This window comes from Oncorhynchus masou, chromosome 32, assembly GCF_036934945.1.
Source record: "Oncorhynchus masou masou isolate Uvic2021 chromosome 32, UVic_Omas_1.1, whole genome shotgun sequence".
Lineage (NCBI taxonomy): Eukaryota > Metazoa > Chordata > Actinopteri > Salmoniformes > Salmonidae > Oncorhynchus > Oncorhynchus masou.
Genome location: NC_088243.1, coordinates 24,276,300 through 24,295,708, shown reverse-complemented (window position 1 = coordinate 24,295,708; position 19,409 = coordinate 24,276,300). Strand labels below are relative to the sequence as shown.

Sequence of the window (19,409 nt, the reverse complement as noted above, 5' to 3'; positions counted from 1 at the left end):
GCAGGATCACCACGGACCAATCAAAGGACAGGTGCCACGTACCCGCGGTGACGATAGCAAGGGATAAACAATTTCGTTAAAAAAAGAAACCATAAATGATACTGCGTCATGCTCTTCATCAGAGAGGATGAGTGAAAGCAAGAGGTTTCACTCTCGCCAAACGTTAAAAAAAGAACCACAATGCATTTCTATGGGTTTATTTTGGATCTGAATTCGTCTCCTTATTTTGGACCTGAACTTGTCGCCTTTGGGACAACTATTACCATTGTTAGGGTGAGCATCTCGTCATTATATAAAAATATTTATCTTCATTGATAAGTCACTAAGGCAATATGAAATTAAGCCGAATGAACAAAAAATAGTCACAACATTGTCTACTTATTTCTCACTTTCATAACGATTTATACTATGTAACACAGGTCAGAATATCCAAGTGTTTATGTCCAAAGAAATATACATTTGTTTTTCAATTATTGCAAGTATATTTGCATAACTGGAGGGGTTGATGATAAGGCACCAGAGCAGGAAATTAAGCTCTTTTTCTGAATACATTGACATACAAATGTCACCGGTTAAGACCAAGAAACCCGGAATGCAGATTTTAGGCTAAACAATACTGAAAATGTTAAGATCACAAGTCATCAGCGGTAGCCTATATACAATATTTACAAGACCATGTAAAGGTTAAAGCTGGGGCATGTCAAATTACATTCCTCTATAGCCCTGCGACATAACAAGCATTTGGCAGACTATTAAGTTCTGTGTGTATGTATTCTATCACCACCTTGTGGCCGTAATTATTTTAACTGACCCGTAATTATTCTAGCTGACTGTTCTCCATAACCTCAAAAGAAGGTAATTGAAAGTGTGCAAAGCCTTCAAGGAATCGAAAAGTAGGACAGCATATGTATTGACAGGGTGACATTTTTATTGCAACACGTTTTAGAGGGGCATCTTTTCTGAAATTCAACATAAAAAAAGAGAGGAACATTTGTGTGCTTGCCAGGAAAGACCTTTACAGTTATCAACAAGGCACGTTCAATTTAATTTAAGTCAGAAATGTAAATTTAGGATTTTCCACCATTTAGTGGACATTAGGGACAAAGTCAGTCAGACACAATAATGAATAGTACATGACACATCTTTGTGGTTTGACTTTGAATTCCAAAAATCCTTAAAGGTGCAATATACAGAAATCACTCTGTCATTTCCCGATTGCAAAAAATTCTAGTAGTTTGCCTAATTACAGTTTATGTGAAAAAACAAGCAATTTTGTAGAATGTCATTGTACCATATAAACCACTGTGAAATATATTTTTTATAACCAAAAATATTGTATTTTCAGCTGTTTGAAACGGCTGTACCAAACCGAAAGTAAAAGATGCAAAATCAGTACTTGAATAGCGCACATAGAACAGATCTACAGCTTCTTAGACTTGCTTTTAATGAGAATGACAGGTCTATAACTCACATTTCTATGTAAATTTGGTCGGGTTGCCCTAGAAGTTATATATTGCAGCTTTAAGGATATTTTACAGTGACTGGTGTATTTTTCAGTAACATCTGGATGGGCATTAAGAGAATCATACGAAAGGACATAAGATGGTTGGCAGACAATTTAAATATGTATTCTTATGCAAATTAGAAAAATATAAAAACAAACCACATTACCCACATAGGTCTGTAAAAATGGAGTCTAAACATATAAAACGGTCCATGAGCAGGGCCGCTGTTAAGGGCGGGCATTAGGGGGTTTAGCCAGCCCTACCGTACCTCCTTGCTCGTCCAAATAAAATATTTCAATATTGATCATTTATTTGACCGAGACGCATGCTGACAGAAAGACTCATCAAGAGCATTAAGAGAATCATATGAAAGGACATAAGATGGTATATCTGTTGTATAGTAAGACAGGGGGTGCTGTTTCACTTGCTCTGATTTTTTTTCTGGTGAGATAGTTTCAGTCAAACGAGATTCCATAAAAACACGACACTTCGATACAGCTATGACCGGAAGTGCCTTTAAAAATTAGGTTACGGTTGGGAAAAGAGTTAGATAGAACTCTCCTAATCTGTATCGAAGTGGTGTGTTTTTACGGAATACTGGGCCAAACCCCCATGTTTTCGTTCAAACTCTATTTTTTCTCTCTCACAACACAAGCAGTAGGCGGCTTCTGTTGTGAAAAGCAACTGCGGATACGGGCTTAAGCATATTTTACACTGACTGGTGTATTACTCAGTAACCTCTGTACGGGCATTAAGAGAATCATTTGAAAGGACATAAGATGGTTGCCAGTTTAATTAAATATGTATTCTTATGCAAATTTCAAAAATAAAAATCTAAACATATATTTCACCACATAGGTCTGTATTAGTGGTGTCTAAACGTCTAAAACTATGTCTTTGAGATATACACTTGGAATGCAGTAAGACCACAAATATGATTGTTTTTGCTGTCTGTTCCTTTACTCTTTCCAGCCTCAAAGAATGCCGTCTAAATTACTATATTATTTCCTGATAGGTTGGTTGGTGTTACTGTCATATACGATTGTAGTACAGATTAGGTTCCAGTTTCTTGGAATCTGCAGACTTGCGAACTGATGTGTTTTTAGGGAGTCACTGGGCCAAACATCCATGTTTTCGTTCAACTCCACTTTTTCTCTCTCACAACACAAGCAGTGGGCGGCTTCTGTTGTGAAAAGCAACTGCGGATGCGGGCTTAAGCATATGTTACACTGACTGGTGTATTACTCAGTAACCTCTGTACGGGCATTAAGAGAATCATTTGAAAGGACACAAGATGGTTGCCAGTTTATTTAAATATGTATTCTTGTGCAAATTTCTAAACAAAAAATCTAATCATATATTTCACCACATACTATAGGTCTGTATTAGTGGTGTCTAAACATCTAAAACTATGTCTATGAGATATACATTTGGAACGCAGTAAGACCACAAATATGTTTGTTTTCATCATCTGTTCCTTTACTCTTCCAGCCTCAAAGAATGCCATGTAAATTACAAAAACATTTCATGATAGGTTGGTGGTACTATAATATATGCTTGTAGTATAGCTTGGTTTCCAGTTCCTTAGAATCTGCAAACTTGCAAATGGCCTTTTATTTGACCTATATTTAACTAAGAACAAATTCTTATTTACAATGACCACCTAGGATCAGTGGGTTAACTGCCTTGTTCATGGGCAGAATGACAGATTTTTACCTTGTGAGCTTGGGGATTTGAGCCACCAACCTTTCGGGTTACTGGAGCAACACTCTAACCACTAGGTTACCTTCCGCCTTCATGAAATCTTCCTGGGTCACATACTCATGGTCAGCACGGATCGCAAACATACCTGGGAAACGCATAGGAACAGACAGTGAGTGAATGGCTTGTTTTTACGATGTCAAAATACAGTCCTGCTTCAGTGCACACATTCCTTAAATCAGCTCCATTAAATCCATCAGACTGCTTCACAATAGCCTCGTAATCTGCAAAGAAATTCAAGTTAAAGCCCGTCGTGAAATGAACAACATGCAATTCAATTTCATCATTCAATTCAGTCACATCCACAGCACAGCATGGGCAGCTCAATGAGCATGCTTGGATGGACATTCTGAAGATCCACGTTGGACCAATCACAGAACAGCCGGAATCTTAAATTCTGGGTTTGTATCTACAGACGCCGAGCTGCCCATGCTGTGCTGTGGATGTGACTGAATTGATTGATGAAATTCAGTCGCATGTTCAGACACCCCATCCAACCTGACAGAGCTTGAGAGGATCTGCAGAGAAGAATGAGAGAAACTACCCAAATACAGTTGGGCCAAGCCCGTAGCGTTAAACCCAAGAAGACTTGAGGCTGTAATCGCTGCCGACGGTGCTTCAACAAAGTACTGAGTAAAGGGTCTGAATACTTATGTAAATGTGATATTTCAGTTTTTATGATTACATGGAACTCTATTCCACATCAAGTAACTCATGCAAGCAGTAAAATTAGATTTAAACAAATAAAAATACACCTTATGGAACAGCGGGGACTATGAAGCAACACAAACATAAGCACAGACACATGCATACACACACACAATAACATCCGCACTATACACACACGTACACATGGATTTTGTGTTGTAGATATGTGCTAGTAGAGTAGCGGCCTGAGGGCACAAACTTAATGTGTTGTGAAATCTGTTGTGAATGTATTGTAATGTTTTTAAAATGGCATCACTGCCTTAATTTTGCTGGACCCCAGGAGGAGTAGCTGCTGTGGTGCTGTGGGGATCCATAATAAATACAAACAGAGGAAGTGTATGTTGGGAATTAGGCGAATTGATGACCATACTGTATTGTGGTTTAAGCTCAGGAAAGGACAAACCTGTTGAAGGAGTAATTGATGGAGTCTCGGAGGAAGTGGTCATCGAGGAGCTGAAAGGTATTCCTGGAGTGGTTGATGAACGGGGGATGAATCATTGGGTCAATGGCAAGAAAGAAAATAGCTTGTCTATTCTGTGTTTTTTTTGATGTGGAGTCCCTCACGATCCAAGTGAAGCTGGGGTATGTAAGAGCTTTTATTTCCAGGCCGTAGCAGTGTAAATGGTGTACAATGTTTGGATATGTAGAGGAAATCTGCAGGCGGAGGAATCCAAGATGTGGAAGATGTTGAAAAGACGGCCATGATGAATATTATGAAGAAGATATGAAATGTTGCAACTGTGGTGGAAAGCATGTAGCTACATCTTTGGAGTGCCTGACGAGGGTGAAGGAGAATGAGTGTGCCAAAGTCAGGGCGGTCATATGCAGAGGCTGTGAAAAGGGTGGAGGGAACAAAAGGTACTCCTGAAGACTCCATAGTGTTGAGTAGGCCTTCAATGCAGGCTGCAGAGTTGGCTTCCCACCAGCAGGATCCAGGGATGTTAAATGTAAAGAAGGTAGCTTTGTGGACAGGAAGATGTACATTATTGTGGATGTGGCAGAGCGGTTCCTGGGACCAAAATATTTCTCAGGGAAGGAGTTACATGAGGCGCTGTCACGAGCAGTGATACCACAGACAGAAGTTGTAACCAAGACACATCAAAGGGGCTATAAAGCTGAAGCATCCGTTTAAAAAGTTCTCACCACCAAATGTGGTAGTGAGAGGAAGTCCAGTCGCGGGTAATGGCAGAAGATGGAACTAGTTGAAACTGGGCCGACATTCTGCAAATGTTCTCATCGATGAAACATCTGATCTCAATTCATGTTTCTTTTAACCAAGCCTAAAATCTATTACGAACACAGTGCACTAAATTTAATAGACTTGACGCTTTGCCAAAGTTTGAAAAAATTGCATTGATTAGGAGTGCACTTCAACAGAGGAGATTTTCCCTAACGGAAATACGCAAATAGGATTTCACTAGCTTGTGTTTGGCTTTGCCATCCTCCTTGCTTGTTCTGCCCACTAAGCTTCATTTGCTCCCATTGCAAATTACACAGATAAACTATTTGGGTTAGTTATAAATATCTTTGGTGAGCTAAGGGAGAGGGTTATTGAAGAAATTAGGGAGTGGAAAGAGTGTTGCATGATGGCACAACGACATGGACAGTTGTTTTGATTGAGTCAAATAGTGTCTGTAAAGCCTGGCTATTGACGGAAACGATGTGTCATGCATGAGAAACTGATGTCAATTTTTAATGAGTACATACTGTACATTTCTTCTGTAATCTTGAAGTCTCTTGTCTCTGGGATCCGCCACGATGCCTTGAAAAAAACAGTTCTGCTCAATTGTGGGTTTGAAAGTTGTGACATCAGAGAAAGTGTTTTGCTGGTTTTATGATAGAGGAGAGTGGGGTATGTCGAGCAATTTTTTTTTACATTCAGCATCACTCAGTCAAGGGAAATAAATAAATATATATTTATTTATTTCAGAATGTTGTGTATCCCAGGAAATAATCTGAATTAATGTAAACATTACAGTTTTGAAAACATAGCTTGTCCAAAAAAAGTGGTCTCTTGGCACGGGTATGGGGTATGTTGAGTTGCGGGACAGGGTAATTTAAGCCGCCTACACATTTTTGTACTGAATGAAATACTACCACAACCTTTTTAAAAACATGTATATCTTTATTTCCCCAAAACAATTCATCACAATCACTTTTTGCTCTTTAATAATTTTAAGCATCTTTTAACACAGGCTTAACACCTAACAAACACTTTTTTAAACAGTTTTAACATAGGATAGGCCCTGTTCTTACCTCATATCCCAGCGATAATGCCTTGCATTACACCTGGGAAGAAAACACTTGCCATTGGTTCAAACATTTGCTCAACTTACCACAAGGCAAACATTTGGACTACATTAGCCCACATAGCTACAAGGATGCACTTTCATGCTAGGTTTAAGACCTCATATTGAAGCTTATAGAGACTCAAACTGATGTATAGAACAAGTTTTAAACTATATCCTTTGTTTTTTACACAAGCACCATGAAACCTCTAACACAATACATTTATTTGACGTGGTGAAAATAATTTGCTTACCACTTTTTCCATGTGTTTTTCCCCCATGAAATAATGACCTTTTAATAAATATTTATTCAAATTATACATTTTGTGTATGGTTTCCTAGAAACAAGGGTGGCTCAACTTACCCCACTCTCCCGTATGTATTCCCAGGCACATAATCATTTATTTAAAGTGGATTGAATTGTGCTTTGATTTAACTTTGCCTTGAGAACATGTGAAATTGTTGTGAAGACATTCATTCAAAACAACATATTTTGTGTAGGTGCTTTTACATACACTAGCGTTTCTTTCAATTGTATCTGGTTGCACAAAAACAGTCCATGGGATGCCAGAAGTGAAATACAATTTCATTTCAACTTACTGTGCCGATGGGCAGGAAGGTTGGTCATTATGATGGGGCAATTTGAGATGAAAATATCTAAAGGATTGTATTATTAAACAGACTTTCCAAACTTGGATCTATTTTAGACCCACTTCCTCTCTGCTTTCCTCATGTCTAAATAGTTCCCCACATTATTTAATGTTTTTGTCCACATATAGGGCACATGCAGGACTTTTCATTTGACATGAGGTAACCAGAGAGTAAGTGAGTCTACAGCAGACCGACATTTGGAATGTCTGTTTAATAGTACAATCCTTTAGATATTTTGTCTCAAATTGCCCCATCATAATGACCTACTGTCCTGCCTACCGGCACAGTTAGTTGAAATGTGTAGATGTAGGTGTATTTAACTTCTGGCTCCCCACGGACTGTTTTTGTGCAACCCAATAAATTTGAAAGCATTTGCTAGTGTATGTGAATACACCGCGTTGCTAAAAGCACCTATATTTTGTGGTGCTTTTGAAAATTCATTCAGTTTACTGCTTACCTGCATATGAACATGAAAAAACTTTAACAACATGTCCATAAGGTGTCACTATTGTCTTAAAAATATTTTCAACTCTCTGACAGACTTAAGGCTGAAAGGACGAGGACGGGAGGAAGTAAGTATTTGAAGTTACAACAACAATGTGCCATGGCATGGACGATTCATTTAAGGTCTCAGTTGTCAGAGGCTCAGTGGGCCTGCATCACTCTGGATTGAGGCAAAGGGCTGAGGGCTAGGATGGTCAGTCAGTGGGGTGATGGAGTTGAACAGAGGTTATTTGATGCATGGGGTTACTTAAGGATTGTGGCAGTCAGGGTTTAAATAGCTTGGAGAACTTGGTAAGAACTTGGTAAAACAAACCTTGGTTTGGGAGTGAACTAAAGATTGGAAAGCTGTCGCGGTCATCCCCCTCTTCAAAGGGGGAGACACTCTACACCCAAACTGCTACAGACCTATATCTATCCTACCCTGCCTTTCTAAGGTCTTCGAAAGCCAAGTTAACAAACAGATTACTGACCATTTCGAATCCCACCATACCTTCTCCGCTATGCAATCTGGTTTCAGAGCTGGTCGTGGGTGCACCTGAGCCACGCTCAAGGTTCTAAACGGCATCATAACCGCCATCGATAAGAGACATTACTGTGCAGCAGTGTTCATCGACCTGCCCAAGGCTTTCGACTCTGTCAATCACAACATTCTTATTGGCAGACTTGACAGCCTTGGTTTCTCAAATGATTGCCTCGCCTGGTTTACCAATTACTTCTCTGATAGAGTTCAGTGTGTCAAAACAGAGGGCCTGTTGTCCGGACCTCTGACAGTCTCTATGGGTATGCCACAGGGTTGAATTCTCAGGCCGACTCTCTTTTCTGTATACATCAATGACGTAAAGGTGGATTCTCTGATCCACCTTTACGCAGACGACACCATTCTGTATACTTCTGGCCCCTCTTTGGACACTGTGTTAACTAACCTCCAGACAAGCTTCAATGCCATACAACTCTCCTTCCGTGGCCTCCAACTGCTCTTAAATGCAAGTAAAACTAAATGCATGCTATTCAATCGATCACTGCCCGCACCTGCTCGCCCGTCCAGCATCACGACTCTGGACGGCTCTGACTTAGAATACGTGGACAACTACAAATACCTGGGTGTCTGGTTAGACTGTAAACTCTCCTTCCAGACTCACATTAAGCATCTCCAATCCAAAATTAAATCTAGAATCGGCTTCCTATATCGCAACAAAGCATCCTTCACTCATGCCGCCAAACATACCCTCATAAAACTGACCATCCTACCGATCCTCGACTTCGGTGATGTCAGCTATAAAATAGTCTCCAACACTCTACTCAACAAACTGGATGCAGTCTATCACAGTGCCATCCGTTTTGTCACCAAAGCCCCATACACTACCCACCATTGCGACCTGTACACTCTCATTGGTTGGCCCTCGCTTCATACTCGTCGCCAAACCCACTGGCTACAGGTTATCTACAAGTCTCTGCTAGGTAAAGCCCCGCCTTATCTCAGCTCACTGGTTACCATAACAGCACCCACTCGTAGCATGCGCTCCAGCAGGTATATCTCACTGGTCACACCCAAAGCCAATTCCTCCTTTGGTCGTCATTCCTTCCAGTTCTCTGCTGCCCATGACTGGAACAAATTGCAAAAATCTCTGAAGCTGGAGACTCACATTCCCCTCAATAGATTTAAGCACCAGCTATCAGAGCAGCTCACAGATCACTGCACCTGTACATAGCCCATCTGCAAACAGCCCATCTATCTACCTACCTCATCCCCATACTGGTATTTATTTATTTTGCTCCTTTGCACCCCAGTATCTCTACTTGCACATTCATCTTCTGCCGATCTACCATTCCAGTGTTTAATTGCTATATTGTGATTACTTCGCCACCATGGCCTATTTATTTCCTTAAAACTTTGTATATATACTGTATATAGACTTTTTGTTTTCTTTTGTTCTACTGTATTATTGACTGTATGTTTTATTTTTTCCATGCGTAACTCTGTGTTGTTGTCTGTGTCACACTGCTTTGCTTTATCTTGGCCAGGTCGCAGTTGCAAATTAGAACTTGTTCTCAACTAGCCTACCTGGTGAAATAAAGGTGAAATAAAAAAAATAAAAAAATAGGCCTATCAGCTGTCCATAACAGTTGTCACAAGGCTGATTGGTTGTTTTGTTCTATTTATAATGGTTCAAGGCAAACTGAATGTGTCACAGAACCAATCCTGAACCTGTAGTGAACTGCAAACGATAGGCTAAAGCCAGAGTGGTTAGTTTTCCCTAGCGGTGGTCACGGCAGCACCCTCTACCGTTTGCTGGGAGCATTCTCAGGCCGGCTCTCAGGGCCGCTGCTCCACATAAACAAAGGCACATCTGGACAGGTGGGTGGGGCGGGAGGCCACCCGCGCAATGTGTAAATGGACGAGGCCCCTGAGGGGACGGCTGTCATCAAGCACCCGTCGTCCTCTTGGCCGCGTTTCCAAGGAGGCTTAAGTTCCTTCTACGGGGCTTTGAACATTCTGTGTTCCTTTATTTTTCTTCTTCTCTTCATTGTTGTTTTCAGCTGCTGGTCGTTTCGTGTACACACCCTTGAGTTTGTGAGAAGGGTCCTTGCACATTGCGTGCTGCAGAGTAAACGGATGTACTGTATAGTGTATACTTGTGCTTCTAAAGCCAGAGTGGTCAGAGATCCTGTAGAGGGCGTGAAGTGTCAGCTCAGCGCATCCCGTGTGCCTGTCCTGTCATCTCTGGGACCTATATGTGACACAGCTGTGTATTACTGAGATTGGTCACACTATCAACAGTTAGAGAGGGGTAATATAAGGTCATGCATTTAGTTATGAGGCACCTTTGTGACTTCATGTTGGTATTTTTAGAATGAATGCAGTGGCAGTGAGTATGTGCATAACTGGTCAGCCCTACAAGCTTTTCAAGTTTAGTGTGTCTATGTAAATGCGTGTGTGCTTGCTTGGGACATTTTTAGACAATGTCCGTGAATGTGTAACTGTGTTTGTGTAACTGTGTATGCGTGTGCTGTGGGACATCCTATCCTCTCGCTTGCCGCACTCCACGCTTGCTTGCAGGTGGTCTGTCATGCTCGGGGGCCGGCAGCAGATTTAATATTTCATAGGAGCACAGCATGCCCCTGGACACCATCATTGAGTCCACATGGCAGGCCGGAAAGGCGTACTGTGAGCACTTGGCTGAAATATGCGGCTTGCCAGCCCCCCTTTCCAACATGCCGCCCGATCGCTTGCTGGGCCTCACAATTACAAGCCAGTCACAGCTACAGATATTGGCAGCTGTCTTTAACCCCTTGGATGCATTACTGAAGCCCTCTGTTTTAATGACCTCTGTGGCTTCTTTAATCTGTGAATAATTGAACATGCTATGGGGATGTGAATGAAGGAGTCACACAGAAGGAGAAATCTATCTTCTGATAAGCTTTGCGATAGAGAAACTTTGCACAGTTTCATTACTAACTATTGCTCTTTTTATCTGTGTATGCCTATAAGAGAGTGAGAGTGAGAGATGCCATTGCCCACAGCATTTGAGACTGAGGAGCCCCAGTGGGCGGAGATACAGTAGTTCAGCTCCAGACGTCCTGTTTTAATGTCCTCTCTACTTCCACAAACCATATAAACAGGAAGCATAAACCAAACATGTTTATGACACAATTGAAAAATCTGTTGTACAGAGCTGAAGTTTAGCTCAGTATTCCATTCAACAAGTCCAAGGGGCTCAGGAAACATCTACCTTTTAAAACGATATGAGCTCTTCTTTTCAGTTTGTTGTAACTTAGAAACTTGCACATTGTGTAAAGTTCAGGTTGGCTCGCAACCAAAGAGAGCAGAAGGAACTTAACTAGCATCATTATTCAACAAGGTCAAACCCAATTTATATTTGGAACCTAAGCCAGAGCACGGCTTCTTGAAACTGTTCCGAAACTATTCCTGATCTTAAACAGACCAGGGGGACTATGTACATCTCCCTAAAATGCCAATTTACTGTATGTACAAACGCTTGGTTTAGTCAAGCTCCTTTACAAAACTACCACACACACACACGCATATATACACAATCTATGCACCCCTGCCATTCCTGCATATGAGAATCCACAGTGTGCAGTCTCAAGCCCCCGTCACACACACACACACACACACACACACACACACACACACACACACACACACACCGCCCCCCCACCAACCATACCGGACCAGAGGAGCAAACAACAAGTCTCAGACACTAACCATGTCAGCCTATGGATTCATCTTGTGTGTTGTAGAAGCTTTACGTTATCAGTTCAGTCATGGGAATATACTGTAAATGTGGAACTAGTATTTAATGTACTTCTCTAGATGATCGAGCCAAACGTTTCACATGTATGTTCTTAACTCTCATAATTCTTAGCACAAAACTCCAAACTGCTTCCTGTCTTATGTTCATTGTGCAAGAGAATAACAAGTGAAAGGTTCTGCATGGTTCTCGACTAAACCTTGACCTTATCGTCCTGTGGTCTACCCATTTCGTTGACCATAACCCAACAAGGTCAGAGTTCTGCTACTGTCTCTAGGTCTGAGGCATGAAGCAGAATACTGCATGTATGACACAACCATTCCCCTTTCACAGTAGAGTGTTCAAAGTAAACACATACCTTGTTAATAGGGAGCTGCGTGGCTGTTGCCCGTGTCTCTTACACTCTTACATCATGTAACGGAGGAGACAACTGACAGGGTTAACAAGTGTTAACTTTCACTGCTATGTAGATGACACACAGCTGTACATTTCAATGAAACATGGTGAAGCCCCAAAATTGTCCTCGTAGGAAGCCTGTGTTTCAGATATGAGGAAGTGGATGGCTGCAAATGTTCTACTTTTAAACTTGGACAAAACAGATGCTTGTTCTAGGTCCCAAGAAACAAAGAGATCGTCTGTTGAATCTGACAATTCATCTTGATGGTTGTACAGTCGTCTCAAATAAAACTGTGAAGGACCTCGGCGTTACTCTGGACCCTGATCTCTCTTTTGACGAACATATCAAGACTGTTTCAAGGACAGCTTTTTTCCATCTACATAACATTACAAAAATCTGAAACTTTCTGTCCAAAAATGAGGCAGAAAAATGTATCCATTCTTTTGTCACTTCTAGGTTAGACTACTGCAATGCTCTACTTTCCGGCTACTCGGATAAAGCACTAAATAAACCTCAGTTAGTGCTAAACACGGCTGCTGGAATCTTGACTAGAACCAAAACATTTGATCATATTACACCAGTGCTAGCCTCTCTACACTGGCTTCCTGTTAAGGCTAGGCCTCATTTTAAAGATTTACTGCTAACCTACAAAGCATTACAGGTGCTTGCTCCTACCTATCTTTACGATTTGGTCCTGCCGTACATACCTACACGTACGCTACGGTCACTAGACGCAGGCCCCCTAACTGTCCCTAGAATTTCTAAGCAAACAGCTGGAGGCAGGGCTTTCTCCTATAGAGCTCAATTTTTATGGAATGGTCTGCCTACCCATGTGAGAGACGCAGACTCGGTCTCAACTTTTACGTCTTTATTGAAGACTCAGCTCTTCAGTGGGTCATATGATTGAGTGTAGTCTGGCCCAGGAGTGTGAAGGTGAACGGAAAGGCACTGGAGCAACGAACCGCCCTTGCTGTCTCTGCCTGGCCGGTTCCCCTCTCTCCACTGGGATTCTCTGCCTCTTACCCTATTACAGGGGCTGAGTCACTGGCTTACTGGTGCTCTTCCATGAGGCCCTAGGAGGGGTGCGTCACTTGAGTGGGTTGAGTCACTGACGTGATCTTCCTGTCTGTGTTGGTGCCCCCCCTTGGGTTGTGCCGTGGCGGAAATCTTTGTAGGCCATACTCAGCCTTGTCTCAGGATGGTAAGTTGGTGGTTGAAGATATCCCTCTAGTGGTGTGTGGGCTAAGCTATGGCAAAGTGGGTGGGGTTGTATCCTGCCTGTTTGGCCCTGTCCGGGGGTATCGTCGGACGGGGCCACAGTGTCTTCTGACCCCTCCTGTCTCAGCCTCCAGTATTTATGATGCAGTAGTTTATGTGTCGGGGGGCTAGGGTCAGTCTGTTATATCTGGAGTATTTCTCCTGTCTTATCTGGTGTCCTGTGTGAATTTAAGTATACTCTCTCTAATTCTTTCCTTCTTTCTTTCTCTCTCTAGGAGGACCTGAGCCCTAGGACCATGCCTCAAGACTACCATGCATGATGACTCCTTGCTGTCCCCAGTCCACCTGACCGTGCTGCTGCTCCAGTTTCAACTGTTCTACCTGCGGCTATGGAACCCTGACTTGTTCACCGGACGTGCTACCTGTCCCAGACCTGCTGTTTTCAACTCTCTAGAGACAGCAGGAGCGGTAGAGATACTCTGAATGATCGGCTATGAAAAGCCAACTGACATTTACTTCTGAGGTGCTGACCTGTTGCACCCTCGACAACCACTGTGATTATTATTATTATTATTTGACCCTGCTGGTCATCTATGAACATTTGAACATCTTGGCCATTTTCTGTTATAATCTCCACCCGGCACAGCCAGAAGAGGACTGGCCACCCCTCATAGCCTGGTTCCTCTCTAGGTTTCTTCCTAGGTTCTGGACTTTCTAGGGAGTTTTTCCTAGCCACTGTGCTTCTACACCTGCATTGCTTGCTGTTTGGGGTTTTAGACTGGGTTTCTGTACAGCACTTTGAGATATCATCTGATGTAAGAGGGCTTTATAAATACATTTGATTTTGATTTTATTTGAAGTACACACACACACACACACACACACAGACCCACGTACACTCGCATGTACGCACACACAGACACACGCACGCATGCACTCACACACACCTCCTTGCCCATTCTTCTACCCCTACTGCCTGTCTCAGGAACATTCTTTTAAGTAAATTCACAGCTAAAGCAGAACTAGGCAGCAACGTTCTGGGAGCGTTTTATCATTAACAGGGGGCCTGCCTGGTCCCTGGGCTGCATGCTGTGATGTTGTGTAAGTTCTTCGCTCTGCTTACACACTCCAACAGAGGAGCATATGGGCCAAAACAAGCAGGTGTTTTCTGATCCTGTGGCCCTCTGGTCCCCCCCACCAGGGATCCCTGGCCATTTTAGATGTACTTTATTAGTTAGGGAGTGTGTGTGTGTGGGAGTGATCCCAGCTCTGGCAACACGCGCCTCTGCAGTACAGGGCTGGCCTGATGGGGCTTGCAGCTGTGTGTTTAATAGCTCTGTATTGCTGTTGTTCTCTCTCTCTCTCTCTCTCTCTCTCTCTCTCTCTCTCTCTCTCTCTCTCTCTCTACAGCGACAGGAGGAAAGAAAAGACAAACCCTGCCCCAGGCAAGCACCTGTGATGTGGAGTACTGCTACACCTGGCTATTAGCAGAGCCTTGTCTGGCAGAGAAACAGTTCATTCAGCCTCATTTACTGCCTTTTCAGAAAACATAGCTGATATGGCTGACTTGCTTAAACAAATATGGTTTCTAATGATAATTGAGATGTACAAACTATGGCATAAGCGAACGATGAGCGGATAAGAGACGAATGTAGTCAATATAACTATTTGTTCAGCACTTTTGAAATATATAGCGACATAAATCAGAACATGGACCGTTCTTACAGCATATTGCATCATGTATTCAGCAGTATACAAGACATTTTTGGACTCACCTTGTTGTGCTGTGCTCACTTGAACAGGAAGGTGGTCCTTGCCAGCAAATTTTGTCATCAAACTTTGTCATCAAAGTCTGGCATTTTCTGGATTTATGGTGCTTTCGAGACAACTGGGAACTCTGAATCATGATGTTGGTGATATTCAGGTCAGAGCTCTAGAAAGAGGCCAGAGTTCCCGATTTGAAATTCCGAGTTGGATGACTGTTCCAAATGTATTTTCCCAGTTTCTGAGTTCCCAGTTGTCTTGAACGTGGCAGAAGTCATGCTGGATTGACAGCATGGCCAATGTATTCAACCTTTTCTGGCCCATGGTGTTGCATGTGAATGTTTATCTTTTTGTGCAAAGCAGTCATAGAAGTTAAGGGTGGCTACCTTGAAGAATTTCAAATCTAAAATATATTTACATTTGATTAACACAGGATTACTACAGGATTCCATATGTGTTATTTTATTGTTTTGATGTCTTCACTATTATTCTACAATGTAGAAAATAGTCAAAATAAAGAAAAACCCTTGAATGAGTAGGTGTTCCCTATTCTCTGGGAAGTATATCAGTCTGCTTCTCAGTCTGCAGTCTTCTTCTTCCCTCTTATTCACTCCCATCTCCCTTAAGATAGTACAGGTGAAAGCAACCTGGTGGAGGCCTTAGTGTCTGGGGATTGATTTAAACTGTCCAGGGGTGAATTACCCCAAAACACAAACATTATCTTTAGCACTAAGATCATCTTAGTGGTAGGCAATGGATGAATAATGACCTTCATGCTAAAGATGATCTTTATGTTTTTTTGGGAGCAAGTTCCTTTAGTCCAGTTCTGAAGGAAAGAAAGGAATGGGGACAAAGATGGGGTTGGCAGGTAGCGTAGTGGTTAAAGTGTTGGGCCGGTAACCGAAAGGTTGGTAGATCGAATCTCTGACCTGACAAGGTGAAAATCTGTCATTCTGCCCCTGAACAAGGCACTGTTCCTAGGCCATCATTTAGAATTTGTTCTTAACTGACTTGCCTACTTAAACAACAAAAATGCTCTATTGATATGCATCCAGTCCCAGGGTGTTTGTGGCTTGATCTGTGCACCACTAGAGGGCAGTGTCTTCAAGTGAGGTGAGGTGTGTCCTGACTACCCCATAGCACCAGCCACCTCTTTCCTGAATGGATTCAGTCTTAGAATGTGTAAAACAGCAAGAGGAAATGAACAGAGTTGTTGTTGCACCAGATCTCAGTAACACAGATAGGTGGCAGTGTTGTATTATGGGAGCGCCTCATAGAGAAACGTAGTCCCGCCATTCTACAGTTCCACAGAGGAACATGTTTGCTCATGCCGCAGGGCGCAATGTTTTCAGAGGAACAGCAGGAGCGATGAGAGGTAGAGATGAGGGAGGCTGAGGGAGTCTGGTGGCCACATGTCCCTTCTATTGCTCAGTGCCCGGTTATTGCAGGATAGGGTTACAGGCTAAAGATTCACGTAGAGGCTGAAAATAAAATTCTCCAAACACAGGGGCTTGGTGGTGGTGTGGTGAGGACAGACCATAGCCTCCACATCCCTATGCTTTAGCTCAATTAGACCGCCCTTTAGCAGGGATCCCCAACTGGTGGCCCTAGTGCCGAATTTGGTCCTTGCGTGATTTTATTTGGTCCCCCAAGTTATTTTGTTTAATTGCTGGACATTAAACACTGTAAAAACACCAGCAAAGCATCTCCAAGGGATTTTATTTTAGAAATCTGTTTGAAAGTATTCCAATGCATAATAGAGAGTTATGTCATCGTATGCAAACATAAGCAAGGTTTGAAATTATTATGTTTTAGCCAAATATTACATATATTTGGGCTTCTTGCGGTCAATTTGCAGTTTACTAATTATTTGTAATTGTGTTCCGGACCCCTGACCATCCACTCAAGAAAATAATTGGCCCATGGCTGATTATAGTTGAAGGTCCCTGGCCTATAGTATACTCTTCTGAACCCTCTCATCCCCACCTCATATAGCCCCTGACACATGCACACACCGGTACACACACAAACACACAAAGTAGCATATATTTCAAATGTTATGTCAAAACATATGAATACAAAGTTTCATGTGAATAAGCTGTAAAATGAGAAAAACAACAGTAAAAGCCTAGCGATCTTCAACCAAAGAGATGCACAAATATCTGCCAGACAGTGTCAAAGTAAAGCTGCAGGGTTGCAGTCAATTCCATTTCAATTACAGTCAATGTAAGAAGTGCACTAAAATTCCAATTAACTTCAATTCTTTTCGGCACCGCAGTACCTCCAGGCTCTGATCAGGCCCTACACCCAAACAAGGGCACTGCGTTCATCCACCTCTGGCCTGCTCGCCTCCCTACCACTGAGGAAGTACAGTTCCCGCTCAGCCCAGTCAAAACTGTTCGCTGCTCTGGCCCCCCAATGGTGGAACAAACTCCCTCACGACGCCAGGACAGCGGAGTCAATCACCACCTTCCGGAGACACCTGAAACCCCACCTCTTCAAGGAATACCTAGGATAGGATAAGTAATCTTTCTCACCCCCCTTAAATGATTTAGATGCACTATTGTAAAGTGGCTGTTCCACTGGATGTCAGAAGGTGAATTCACCAATTTGTAAGTCGCTCTGGATAAGAGCTTCTGCTAAATGACTTAAATGTAAATGTTTTCAATTAGAAAAATGTGGAATTTGAATTTGGTTTGCTTTTTGAATTGATTGGAATTGACCCCAACTCTAGAAAGCTGTGCAACATTAGCCGCCTGTAAAACATGGAAAGAATACTTTAATTGCCGTTTGCCATCCTTTGAAATGTTTCCACTCCTCTATAGAACACGTTCCACTGCCAAAAGAGAAGTTAAAGTTAGAGCGGAGTGGGGGAACCACATCAAACAGACTTTGTGTATGAATCTGTCAGCATTTAAGGGCTATTACTATAGTAGCAGTACTGTGCCTTAGGGAGGATTCTGTCAATTTCCAATATAAAGGGTCTTCACCTACACTGAGAGGTTTTAGATGGTTCACTCAATGCACTGCAACTGTATCTGTTCTGAAGGCTTTTACAGAACCTCAGAGCACTGTGCTTCAAGCAGGATAATGTGTAAGAGAGAGGGCAGGTGTGTGTGTGTGTGTGTGTGTGTGTGTGTGTGTGTGTGTGTGTGTGTGTGTGTGTGTGTGTGTGTGTGTTCGTGCGTGCGTGCAGTGTGCAGACCTATGTGCATGAGTGTGTATTGGACTTTGTGTGTGTGCACATGCATGCGTGCGTGCGTGCATGTGTGTGCGTGAACGAGTGTCAGAGGGCCACTTAGAAGCATCTGTGAAATCAGCCCTCAAATACTAACATATCAGACCCCTTGACAAGCCAACTCCTGAGAACAGTTATTAGAAAAGCATCCTCAACAGAACACTGACACTGACACTGACAAACGCTTACTCGACTTATCAACCTTTTCCCATCCAAGAAGCACACACAGCAGGGATACCGCCAACCCACACTAACATGGAATGGTGCTCCAACTGGTATCATGAACCTGTCTGTCTCCTGTCACATTAGACCCACACATCCAACCCCATCCATACCCACCCACTGCACTGCCTGCACTGAACATACATGTGATTGCTGACAGGCATTTCAGGAGCCAAGTAGAGCCTCTTAAAATTTGGCCCGGGGGCAAAGTTCATCCACTAATGAGTAAAAGCTTTTCTTTCTTTGTTTCTCCGTGGGACTGGTAGGGAGAGGAGGAAATGTGCTCACTAGGTGGTGGTTGGGAAAGGGGGTGAGTTGGCGGGTGGGGGTATGGCAGAGGAGCAGTGGGGTACCAGCACCACCAGTGCATTGTGTGAAGGGATAGGTGGGTGGGTGGGAGGGGGGGCAGGAGTGAGGGGAAAGCGAGAGGTGAGTTCTCAGGTGAGAGGGGGTGTGTAACGGGATTCGTCTTCCTCTGATGAAGAGTAAGAGAGGTCGGACCAATTTGCAGCGTGGTATGTGTCCATTTTAATAATACAAATGGAACACTATACAAATACAAAATAACAAAGTGAAGGACAGAAACGAAAACCGAAACAGTTCTGTGTGGAACACACAGACATAGAAAACAATCACCCACGAAACACTGGTGGGAAAAGGCTACCTAAGTATGATTCTCAATCAGAGACAACTAACGACACCTGCCTCTGATTGAGAACCATACCAGGCCAAACGCAAAATACAAACATAGACTGCCCACCCCAACTCACGCCCTGACCATACTAAAACAAAGACAAAACAAAGGAACTAAGGTCAGAACGTTATTGGGTGGTAATGATTAACAGTGTTTGTCTGTTTCAAGGAAACATGGCTCTCTCG

General features: G+C 42.7%; 1 long non-coding RNA gene across 1 annotated transcript; it reads left to right on the top strand.

Annotated features, from left to right (window-relative positions):
• Window positions 1-115: 115 nt before the first annotated feature.
• LOC135526942 (uncharacterized) lies at window positions 116-15,606 on the top strand. The gene is made up of 2 exons (XR_010453372.1): window positions 116-273; window positions 13,582-15,606. It is a non-coding gene; the product is annotated as an uncharacterized LOC135526942 (long non-coding RNA).
• Window positions 15,607-19,409: the final 3,803 nt, after the last annotated feature.